The following is a 12,687-nucleotide window of genomic DNA, read 5'->3' as shown; positions in this document are numbered from 1 at the left end:
CGCGCGCCGCAACCAAGCAAAAAATCCGCCGCGAGCGGATTCACGGATTTTCGACAAATTCGCGAGCGTTCGCGGATTGCGGATTTGCCGAAAATCCGAAAAATCCGCGAGCGGAGCGGATTTTACGCCCATGCTTAGAGACAATCCAGGTTGTAGGTGTAGCTAATAGACAGATGAATACTCCTTTAACAAAACCAGTTGAAATAGAGATTGGGACATATAAAGATATGCATCGGTTTGTGGTGTGTGACAGCAGTCCTGTTAATTTGTTAAGCAGGGATATATTGTGTAAAATGAACTGTGCCATATACTGTTCACCACATGGCATAGAATTGCAGACTCCAGATGAAGATAGTTTGTACAAATTTACAATGCATGATTGAGGCAGAACAGGACAAACTGTTTCCTGTTTTTGATAAAGAGAAATTCCTGTTGAATTGAAAGAGGCAGTAAAAGAAAGTGTGTGGGATTTCACTGGAAAAGATATAGGTCTGATGAAAGGAGTTGATCCTGTAAAAGTGTCTGTAAAAGAAGGTGCAAGTTATCCGAATATACCTCAGTATAAAAGGACTGCAGAGGTAATTGAAAGAATCACTCCAGTAATTGATAAGATGATTGAGCAGGGAATTTTGCAAGAAATTGAGAGCAGTCCTTGTAATTCACCAATTATGGGATTGAAAAAGCCAAACGGAACATTCAGAATTGTGCAGGACCTGAGAAAAGTTAATAAAATTGTTGTTCCATGTTGCCCAATCGTTCCGAATCCAGCAGTGATTCTGTACCAAATACCACATGATGCAAAGTGGTATACTGTGATTTATCTATGCAATGCGTTCTTTACTGTTCCATTGCATCCAGAAAGCCAACCAATTTTTGCGTTTCGGTTCCAAAATTGTATCCTAGCATGGTGTAGAATTCCGCAAGGGTACACTGAGAGTCCATCAATTTTCATTCAGCTGCTAAAGAAATCGTTGGAAAATTTGAGCATGCCAGGAGAATCTGTGTTGGTACAGTATATTGATGAACCGGATTAAGCCCTCACGAAATCTTGATGGGTAGAGTGATGAGGCAGGCTTTTGTACCAGTTAATAGGTTGCTAGCTATAAATGATGACATCATACTGGATTACTGCAAAAACCTATCTGATGTGGTAACTTCTGTACTCCACCAGCTAGGAACTGAATCAAATCCCAAAGAGAAAACTCCAGCTCATGATCTAGTCCCTGGGGACTGGGTAAGAGTGAAAGTTCATCGAAGAAGGAATTGTTTGGTGCCAAGGTGGCAAAGACCACGCCAGGTGATCTTGATCAGCAATACTGCAGTTAAATGTTCTGGATTGAAGAGGTGGGTTCATGCTAGTCACACCATCCGTGTGCCTGAACCTGAATATCCATACGACGGTGAAAGTACAACTGATTCTGATTCTGAGGCTGAACCAGAAAAGGATCCAGATACTGAAGATCGACAAGAACGTCGACATCTGGAAGTATCAGAAGCCAGTTCTGCGTCTGAAGGTGAAGGTGAAAGGGAGATTATTGAAATACCAGATTCAGAAGATCAACTTGAAGATCGACAATCGGTAAAGGCAAGCACCAGTAAAGACGCAAAAGAAAGTGAAGTGAAAGCTGTAGAAAAGGAGAATGCTGAAACGCAAACTGAAAACTCTTGAAGTAGGAACGTAAATCCTGAAACTGGGGAAGAGGAAGTAACTCACGATAAGGATGAGATTCCAAGTACCAGTTATGAAAGAGTTGCAGACAGAGTGACAGTAGAGAAAACTAAGACTGATGAAGACAAAGATATTGTAAAAATCATAATAAATGATACAGTAGAAGATACCGAAAGTGAAACTGATGACAGTGCAGATGAGACTCCATTAAGAAAAAGCACAAGAAAAAGAGCTTGGAGAGTGGAGCATAACACTGTAGAACCAAAGACTAAGAAAGTCTGCAAAGGAGACAACTGGCCTAAAGGAGCAGGAGGATTGAAATTAAAAATAGTAAATACAGCAAAGGAACAAGAAGAGCAAGTGAATGAAATCACCAGTCAGAAAGAGACACTGGGCAAGAAAATAGAGACAATTCAAAGGCCAAAAAGAGTAAGACGTCCAAATCAGAGGTACAAGTCACCTGAGTGGACCTACATTGTCCTTCCACCTATTGTTGAAGTCAATAGTAGTCAAGACCCCCTGTACGACCCAAAGCCGATTGGGAAAAGTGAGTAAAAGAAGTCAATTAAGAAATGAGAAGTTAGGTGCTCAAAGTATATGATATTTAAAGTAAAAAGTCCAGAGGTTCTGTGGGACGGTTTTTTGTAAATATAGAAGAGGTCGGAGTTGACACAAGGTCGAAGAAAAACTTGTTAGAAAACTTAATTATAGTATTATTTAGAGTAGAAACTAAGCATGAGCGTAAAATCCGTTCCGCTCGCGGAATTTGCGGATTTTCGGTAAATTCGCAATCCGCGAACTCTAGCGAATGTGCCGAAAATCCGTAAATTCGCACACGGCGGATTTTTTTTCTTGGTGATACAATTTTGCGGCGAGCGGCGTTCACTTACCGTCATTCAGCGTTTGACGAGTTGTTTTTCTCGATATTTTGCTAGTGCTGCGCCATTTTGGATCTTGCTGCGGGATCCCGCGGGAGTTTGTCGACCGCGATTACGTCATCGCGCCTTGCCACCTTGCACAGCAGCACGCATCGCGAGAGTTCGCAATTGCGAACACGTAGGTGCGGCGGGCAGCAACAATCTCGCACTCGCAAAATACAGATTTTGCAATTTCGCACAAAAAATCCACCAGCAAACAGCATAAACCTTCAGAAAATGATGATTTTTATCAGAATCACTCCTCAGGTTGACATTTGCCTGCACTTTTTTTAGCAAGGAGTCCATTTTGGAAGGAAGTGCCCCACAGTCTCCAACTTCCTGTTCCTGTACAGCAGGCTCCTCCCAGTGCTTTCTTCATGTGCTGGTCACTTTCATTTGGACCTTGACCTGGAAGGATTACTCTTTGTGGATGCTGCTGGATATTTGGATTTATGGCCTTTTTGACTTTCTTTGGATCACTTTTGGATTAGAAATCAACTTTCACAAGTAAGTTTGTTTGGGGCATTACAGATGCTGCAACTACAATTTTGGAACTTTTTCAGAACATTAAATAAAATATATTGTGGGTAGCCACAGTATCCAGTAGGACCAGGGTTAGTTATGGGTGCATGATACAACTGTTTTGTTGAATTTAAACATCATTGAGGCCATGGATGGGCTGGGATTGTGCTGAATTTTGTGTTTTTTGTTGATTTTTTTGGGGCTGCTGTGGTGACCTTTTGCCCAGGGGTAGTGAGTGGTGCATGGACTGAGTCTGCCTGTGGGGTCTCTTTAATGTAAACATCCTGGATGGCATTGGATTGTGGTGATTTTTGTGTGTTTTTAGTTTTTTTGGGGGTGTTCTGTTGATGTGGACTGGCCATGTGGGTGGTGGTGGCCATCTTGAGTGCTGGTACAGGCAGGCCCTCCACGTGTGCTTGGGGTTCAAGGGGCCATTTTGAAGACAGGCAGTGTCTGAGACCTGCACCCATTTTGCCTAGCTTTCATCCATTATGCCCAGGGGTAGTGAGTGGTGCATGGGCCTAGTCTTTCTGTGGGGTGTCTTCTTGAATTTAAACACCATTGAGGCCATGGATGGGCTGGGATTGTGCTGAATTTTGCGGTTTTTTGGGGCTGCTGGTGGGGTCTTTTGCCCAGGGGTAGTGAGTGGTGCATGGACTGAGTCTGCCTGTGGGGTCTCTTTAATGTAAACATCCTGGATGGCATTGGATTGTGGTGATTTTTGTGTGTTTTTAGTTTTTTTGGGGTGTTCTGTTGATGTGGACTGGCCATGTGGGTGGTGGTGGCCATCTTGAGTGCTGGTACAGGCAGGCCCTCCACATGTGCTTGGGGTTCAAGGGGCCATTTTGAAGACAGGCAGTGTCTGAGGCCTGCACCCATTTTGCCTAGCTTTCATCCATTATGCCCAGGGGTAGTGAGTGGTGCATGGGCCTAGTCTTTCTGTGGGGTGTCTTCTTGAATTTAAACATCATTGAGGCCATGGGTGGGCTGGGATTGTGCTGAATTTTGTGTTTTTTGTCGATTATTTGGGGCTGCTGGTGGGGCCTTTTGCCCAGGGGTAGTGAGTGGTGCATGGGCCTAGTCTTTCTGTGGGGTGTCTTCTTGAATTTAAACACCATTGAGGCCATGGGTGGGCTGGGATTGTGCTGAATTTTGTGGTTTCTGTCGATTTCTTGGGGCTGCTGGTGGGGCCTTTTGCCCAGGGGTAGTGAGTGGTGCATGGGCCTAGTCTTTCTGAGGGGTGTCTTCTTGAATTTAAACACCATTGAGGCCATGGGTGGGCTGGGATTGTGCTGAATTTTGTGGTTTTTTACGATTTTTGGGGGCTGCTGGTGGGGCGTTTTGCCCAGGGGTAGTGAGTGGTGCATGGGCCTAGTCTTTCTGTGGGGTGTATTCTTGAATTTAAACACCATTGAGGCCATGGATGGGCTGGGATTGTGCCGAGTTTTGTGGTTTTTGTCGATTTTTTGGGGCTGCTGGTGGGGCCTTTTGCCCAGGGGTAGTGAGTGGTGCATGGACTGAGTCTGCCTGTGGGCTCTCACTCTCTTTAATGTAAACATCCTGGATGTCATTGGATTGTGGTGATTTTTGTGTGTTTTTCGTTTTTTTTGGGGTGTTCTGTTGATGTGGACTGGCCATGTGGGTGGTGGTGGCCATCTTGAGTAATGGAACAGGCAACATGTGCTTGGGGTGCACCCATTTTGCCTAGCTTTCATCCATTATGCCCAGGGGTAGTGAGTGGTGCATGGGTCTAGTCTTTCTGTGGGGTTTCTTCTTGAATTTAAACATCATTGAGGGCATGGGTGGGCTGTGATTGTGCTGAAGTTTGTGGTTTTTGTCGATTTTTTGGGTTGTATAACTGATGTTCCTCTGTCTTCCATTGCTTTTAGGTGCACAAGAGAACCACCAGTGCCAGGAAGAAGTCCTGCTGCGGTGTGTGCAGCACAACGTCACATGTGGCCACAGACAACTCTGCAACTTGTGCAACTGCGGTCTGCTATTCTGAGTGACATCTGAAGAAGATGGCCCCAAAAAAAGTTCCCCGTAGCTCCTCTAGCAAGAAAGATGGCAGAAAGGAGCAGAAGAAGCAAGTTACCAAGCAAACTTGTGTGCCGCCCGCCACATTTTTTAGGAATGAAAAAAAAAATACGCCTGCAGCAGCAGCGGGATCTGCTGGGGACCAAGCTGGGAGCAGCACCCCCGCTCCATTGGGCTCAGTGCCACGACCCCCCCGCCAACTTAAGTCCAAGACCTTGAGTGCTGCAGAGGCAGCTAGTCTACTTGTTCAATCACCATCGACCAGTGATGTTGGCTCATCGCAAGAAAGTAGCAGCAATGCCCCTCAATCAACACAGGTTGTTGTAAGTCATCTGACGAGTGTTGAACAACCACAGCCGCAACAACAACCACATGTGCAAGTACAAGCCCAAGTACATGTGGAAGGAGAGGCGGCGCAAGGAGAGGAGCAAGCAGAGGTGCATGGAGCGGCACAAGTGCCCACAATACTTGTTCCTCCCGAAGTAGGGGCACATCTGGAAATCGACAATCAAGCCGAGGTATCATTCGAGGAAGCCACTCCTCCTGATGATCATTCATTGTCTTCCACATCCCGAGCAAGGAAAAGATCAAGGGTGGTGGTGTCTACATCTTCTTCAAGCCCACCTCCTTCTGATGATATGGATCTTACTTGGGAACCAGCACCACTGCCGTCTGAGAGTGAGGCTGAGGCACACCATGATCTGACAAAGGTAGCTAAGCGTAAAAGGAAGGTAGTTGAAACTCTCATAGTTATGGAGTGTGATGACGCTCAACAAGAAGTGGCGTATACTCCTGCTGCTGAAGACTCTCACGACGACGACGCAGTCATCACTAACGTCACTGAAGCCCCAGCGGGCATGCAGCAAACAGACATTTTGACCCTAGCCCGACAAGCTGCTGAGCGTGATGATAAAGTCGACGAGGAGGCAATGGGAACACCACAATCATTGAAGTTAACTAGTACACCACCACCTACCGCTTCCATATTTCTTCCTCGCCAGAAGGGACCTCCATCCACCTCGACCTCATTTAGTGGTGGGCAAAGTGCACAACGTAGTAAAGTTCAGCAATACGCATCCTCCACTTCATCTGGCATTAGCAGCATGACCACCACCAGTATCGCCTCCTTCGACCCCCACAGACATTTCAAGTCCGCAGTTTGGGACTTCTTTAGTGTTTGCCCAAAAAAGGAAAACCTAGCCATTTGTAGCATTTGTAAGCTTGCAGTTAGTCGTGGTAAGCTTGGTACCAACTATGGGACTGGAGGCCAGAGAGGTCATCTTGATAGACAGCACACTGTCCAATGGTTTGCGCACCTAGAGGAGATCAAGAAAGCCCGAATTGCAAGTCGAGAAAACGTTGATGTTCCATCTGATGATGACGAGGAGAAAGAAGCGTCACACGCTTCACTTACACCCAGTACCCCTGTCAGCACACCCCCTGTGAGCCACACTAAGAGTGTGGGACAGAGTGAGACACCAATGCGAAAAAGTTCATCAGCGAGCGTAACTGGGTCAAAGAAGTCATCATCATCCCGTAAAATGGTCCAGGGCAACATTAAAACCATGTTGTTTTCAGACGCGCCATATGAACGCAACCACCCAATAGTGCGTCTGTATAACACTAAGCTGGCTAAAATGCTAGCGCTGGATCTTCTCCCTTTTTCTTTTGTAGAAGAGGTTGGTTTTCTAGAATTAGTGGCAGCGCTCTGCCCTAAATGGAAGGTTCCTAGCCGGTTCTATTTTGCCCGAGTTGCGGTTCCAGCACCACATGAAGATGTGCTGGAGGTGATTGGGGCAGCTTTGCAGAAGAGTGCTGTTCACACTATACATCTGACAACAGACATGTGGACCAGTGGCGCAGGCACTGATTACATGTGCATCACTGCACACTGGGTCTCTTTTTCAGGGGTTAAAGCAAAGCTAAACGCAGGTGCTGACCTGGACAAAGTTTTTAAAGCTGCTCGGAAACATGCAACACTAGCCATGTTTGGCTTGGAGAAACGTCATACAGCACAAAACATTTTGAATGAGTTCAACACAAAGGTCTTTCACTGGCTGTCTCCAAAAAAACGCGGCATTGGTTATGTTTCCACGGATAATGGTGCCAATGTAGTTAAGGCCATGGAACTGGGTGACTATTTCAGAGTGCCGTGTTTGGCGCACTGTATAAACCTGGTTGTTAAAAAATTCTTGGATAAAGACAGTCCAGCATGCCAGTTAGTGGTCACCTGCCGAAAAATGTGCAACCATTTCAGCCATTCTTTTAAGGCCCGGAAGCATCTGAGGCGCCTGCTACATGAACGTCGAATGCCAGTGAAAGCACTCATCCAGGAGGTGCCAACACGTTGGAACTCAACCTTCTACATGCTTGAGCGTCTGTATGAGCAGTTTACAGTACTCGATCAGTATTTCTTAACACTGGGTACAGCTGTGAAGGAGGACCTGAGGTTAAATGCGGCGGAATGGCAGCTAGTTAAAAGCCTGACAGACATGCTTCGTCCTTTTGAGGTCTTCACGCGTGCAGTCAGCAGGGAGGACTGTCATTTGGGAAAAGCTATCCCATTGTTGCGCATGCTGGAGCACAAACTGAAGGCGGTGTCTTCAAAGTTTCAAAAAGATGAAGAAAAGCAAGAAGCTTTTGTTTTGGCGGAGAAATTATTAGAGCGCCTACTTGGCGATGAACGTCTTCAAAAGATCCACTCAGAACAGCATTACATTTGTGCTACTATTCTGCATCCACGCTACAAAAAGGCGCTGGCAGGCTGTGCATTATTTCCTTTTAGTGATGAAGATGTTACAAAGTACAAACGTTGGCTAGCCTTGTCAGCCATCAGGTTTGAAAGAGAACGGAAGCAAATTGAAGGAAAAGGCAGTACATCAGCATCAGCAGGCCAACCCCAGTCAAAAGACTCCACTTCTGCACCTGTGGCTGTGGCAGAAGTGACCTCTCAGCCGTTAAAGACACCGGCAACCGCATCATCTGCACCAGACACAACAGAAATATCGAGTGATGAAGAGGATTGGCTAGCTGAGATTGGGTATGGTTCTCAAAAGGTCCGAGCAAAAATTCAGCAAAGTGGAGGAACCGTGGAGAACTTTGAGTCGATGGTGCAGGACTATCTGAATGACTCAACAGAGGTCCATGTTAATGCTGACCCATTGGCGTAATGGCATGGGGAAAAAAGAATTGTGGCCAGAGATCACCAGCCTGGCTATACATTACTTGTCTTGCCCACTCGCAAGCGTGTCTTCTGAACGTGTTTTCAGTGCTGCTGGTGGCATTGTAACTTGCAAACGGACCCGCCTCTCGCCCAAAAATGTGGAGATATTGACAATGATCAAGATGAATGAGCACCTCATACCACCAGATTTCAAAGTACCAGATTGCACGACGGAAGAAGACGAGGAGGACAGCAACTTAGATGAGGGAATTTCTTCTGTGTTAGGTGACACTGACCTACTCCTGTCTGAATTTGCAGAGAATGAGGACGAACTCTTCTTCCCTGACACCGAGCCCTGAAAATGAGCCAATGAATTCAGAAATTTTCTTTTTTGTACTTATTCACTTTTATTCCTGTGTTTCTGTCTTTCTTTGTTTTGCACAGTTAATATAATTAAAACTTTAATGACCTGTACTTTTGCTTTTTGGCTGTTTGGGGGTCTTCTACTTGTTTTCGCCTGGGTTGACGGCTGTGGGGCCATTGCTGGGAAGGTCTAATACCGGATAAAACTGGTTTAAACAACATCCATGAGGAAAAAGGTTTTGCATTTTCTGACTTTTCGCTCAATGTAACGTTTTCGGGGGCCTGTTTGGGGTGCTTCCTGGTGTTTGTGGGTGGGTTTCGGGGTCTGGGAGCACTACTGGGTATGGATAGTTTAGATAGCAAGAGGTTTGAAGGAAATCCATGGAGGCAGAGGGGAGTTAGGGCCTAGCTGCAGAGCGCGCGCTGAGTGATTTTGCAAATTTTCAGAAAAGTGACTAAGTCCACATTTTTGTACTTTTGCTTTTTGGCTGTTTGGGGGTCTTCTACTTGTTTTCGCCTGGGTTGACGGCTCTGGGGCCATTGCTGGGGAGGTCTAATACCGTATAAAACTGGTTTAAACAACATCCATGAGGAAAAAGGTTTTGGCACTTTTTGTAACTTAGGGTTCGTTAGGGTTAGCCCTAGCAGCAGGATTGCATGTGTTTCGGGGTGTTCTTGATTTTTGCAACTGAGTTCTGGGGTCTTAGAGCACTCGTGGGAATGTGTAATTTTTGTTGCAAGTGATTTGAAGAAAATCCATGGTGGGAAAGGGGGGATCACTTACTCTGTGAGAGGCACTTAGTGTTGAAAACATTTAGCCATTTACACTTAAAGGAAGAAAATGACACAGACTTAAGTTTCAGGAAAACAAACTTACTGTTAAACCACCACCCACCAGACTCAAAAGCAGTAAAAAACAGGTATGCTCAGATAAAGTTTCAAAAAGTATATTTGTATAGCCCTAACAAAATAATCTCCCGCAAGACCCTCCCTCACCCCAACGATTGTCTTTCAAAAGTCCCAAAAAGAACCCAACTCCCAAATCCCACCCCCCAAAAGTCTCTAAAAAAGGGGCAAGGGACACTACGGCAGGATGCTGTTCACTGTAGCGGCCAGGGCATCATACTCCTTGCGGAGGGTGGCATGGTCGGAGCGGAGGCCCTCCACCAAGTTCTTATAGGTTAAGACCTCCTGCTCCAGGTAGGACACTCTGAGGGATAAGCGGCGCTGGCGTGCCTTGCAACTCCTGTGGGGGGCAGCTGATGTCTTTGCTGCTCGGCGGTGGCGGTTGGCTTTGGTAGCCCGGCTCCGTACCGCTGGAGCACTGCGCTGGCTGGCAGCCCGTGTGGGCCCGGAGGAGGATGCAGCTGTCGCAGTAGATGTACTAGTAGACTGCGTGTCCTCCTCCTCCAGGGCCAGCAGCCGCCGATATTCTGCAACAGTGGCATCCAGCCTCCGTTGCCGGGCCATTCGAGCCTGCTCCTTCCTTGATGGTTTGTTGGATTTGGAAGGAGCAACTATATAAAGAAAGAAAGACATAGTCTGTAACCAATGCTCTTAAGATTAACACAAAATGATTGAGCAGAAAGTTGTGTCACAGTACAACTAGCAACTTGAAAGCACAGTACATAACTATTGAGGCCAGTATCTATCTAACCTCCCACTTCTTCATCCTTGCTCTAACATTAGTGGGAGTTTAAGGAACAAATTCTACGAGCACTATGGACTTCCATTACAGTCGACTATGACAGTACACCAGTCTTATTCTTCTTCTTCTCTCTTGTTTAGGAAAATTGGTAAGTTATCTTCTGCAAGCCGGCATAATGCCAGCGCAGTGAACTTGCACCCGAGAAAAACAGACGCACACCATGATGAGTGAGACAGACTTGCGTTACTGTACTGGTACAGTACATGCAGGTGGTGAAGCTCATATTTTTCCATTACAGGTGGCACTGAGAATATTCTGTTAAAAGGGCTACTGCTTAATTAATTTAACTTTCACCCTACAGTGCAAATGAGTACCAGAGAAGGAAAAAGAAGAAACTAAATAATCTGATTATCTATCACTTCACTAGGGATGTATTTGATTACATATGGGATGACTTTAGGTGCTTTGCTTTTTATTGAGTGAACAGTGATACACCCACACATGAATGACGTACTACTACCAAACTAAAATTATTAAGAGAGGAAGGGAGTGTCCACCATAATAACCGGATATATGCTGTGCTTGCAGTTGCAATACAAACTACTGCTACTATTCATGGGAGTATTTGGACAAAATTACAACTTCTTTTCCTTGCCTTTCCTACACTGGAACGGACGTGCGGGTGCGGTGTTACATGCTCTTCAAAGTAACACTTTGTTCATCCAGTGATCATATACTCTCTCTAGATACACATATGCTATCTAAGAGTCAGATAGTACCATGATCCAGGCATCCATCCATTCAAAGTATATGCACACATACAGTTTCTGTTTCACCCACCAAGGCTGTTCTCCTTCCACCCATCCTTGCTTCATCATTCACCCAGCCATGCACCATACCATATTCTTTCCTTCCCAGCCACCTCAGGGACCAAGCAAACACATATCATTCTTCTTTGCCAGTCATCATTATATTTCTCGTCCTTCCACACTTACTTACACCCTTCTTTCGCTTTTCGTTCATCCCATCCATCAAGTTCATCTCAGATCTGATTGGGATTCTTCTCGCCAAAAACTTCACAGCTAATTCGAAGTACATTTAGAGGAGGCTACTACCTGGTTGATTTATAATAAACCCGTGCAGAAAGCACACTCGGCAGTCTTCAATCTCAATAAGTAAGGAATATATAGCTTACCTCTGCCCGCCACCACCGTGTGAACCCTCACAGGCACATTGGTGTCGTCCGGCACTCGCACCGCCTCCTCCCCAGAAGTGTTGTCCTCCTCATCCACCACCACCACCACCTCCGCGCTGGCCCCGCCACCAGATGTTCCACCTACAAAGTACATTTAAGATTGTTAGAATACACCACTCACTACTATATAATATTTGGTCTAGGAATAAAGAAATGTGAAAAAAAACAGAAAACAATGTAATAATTTGTGACTGTCTAATCTAAAGTAAAAATGTTCCTTTTTCCAGGGAAGGCTCAGTGCATAGAGCTATTGCTGACTAGAATGGTAGTCCAATGGAATTGCCAAATGTGCAATCTTAGTTAGCTACATTGACAGACTAATAAGAATAATCTAGTAATACCACAGGGAGTCATAGTCGAGGCAGGATAAGAATTTAGATACAGTCTACAAGAAGATCAAAGATGATTTAGAAAAAATCGAATGAGGAACGCTAGGAAAAAATTGGTACTCTATATTAAAATGAAAACTTACTGGGGCCAGCAAAGGAGCCCTCGCCTGGCCGATCCTGCCCTTCTACAGCAGCAGCAGCAACCACCTCCTCCTCTGTCCTCTTGCCCCTGGGGGGAGCTGATGTACAACATGAAAGAAAGAAAGACACGAAAACATGGATGATTGTTGTCAACCAAATCAAACATTTCAAAAGAACAATAACAAAATATTTTGGCGTAATAGCAAATAGACAACTATTCCACAGGATATATTGACCGATCCCATGTGGTCTACTACGTTATTAGTATTGCTTGATTTGCTGACCGTCGACTTGGAGAGTCATATGTAACTCACTAAACAAACTACTAAAAAGGTTCGCCTAGGACTGGCAGGCAGCAGTCCGCAGCACGCAAAGTGACAAAGTCCATCGTGATTGCAGATCAGCGACAACACTAAAAAGTTTCCTACTACATTAACCAGTCATTAAATTACTCAAACTATCAATCCTCCACCACTATTTCTTCTTATCGCCATGTGTACAAAAGAAGGACTAAACTTGAGTCTGTAGGGGCTGATTTAGAAGCCCCTTGCGGCTCTTTTGCTCCATTGTTGCGTGACTTTTGTGACGCAGCGGCAGGACAAAAGAGGCGCCATGGTGCGGCGTATATTAACAACGTGATGCA

The sequence above is a fragment of the Lissotriton helveticus genome, chromosome 1_1 (genome assembly GCF_964261635.1).
Source record: "Lissotriton helveticus chromosome 1_1, aLisHel1.1, whole genome shotgun sequence".
NCBI classification, from domain to species: domain Eukaryota; kingdom Metazoa; phylum Chordata; class Amphibia; order Caudata; family Salamandridae; genus Lissotriton; species Lissotriton helveticus.
The sequence above is the reverse complement of the archived record's forward strand: the minus strand, read 5'-3'. Positions refer to the sequence as shown.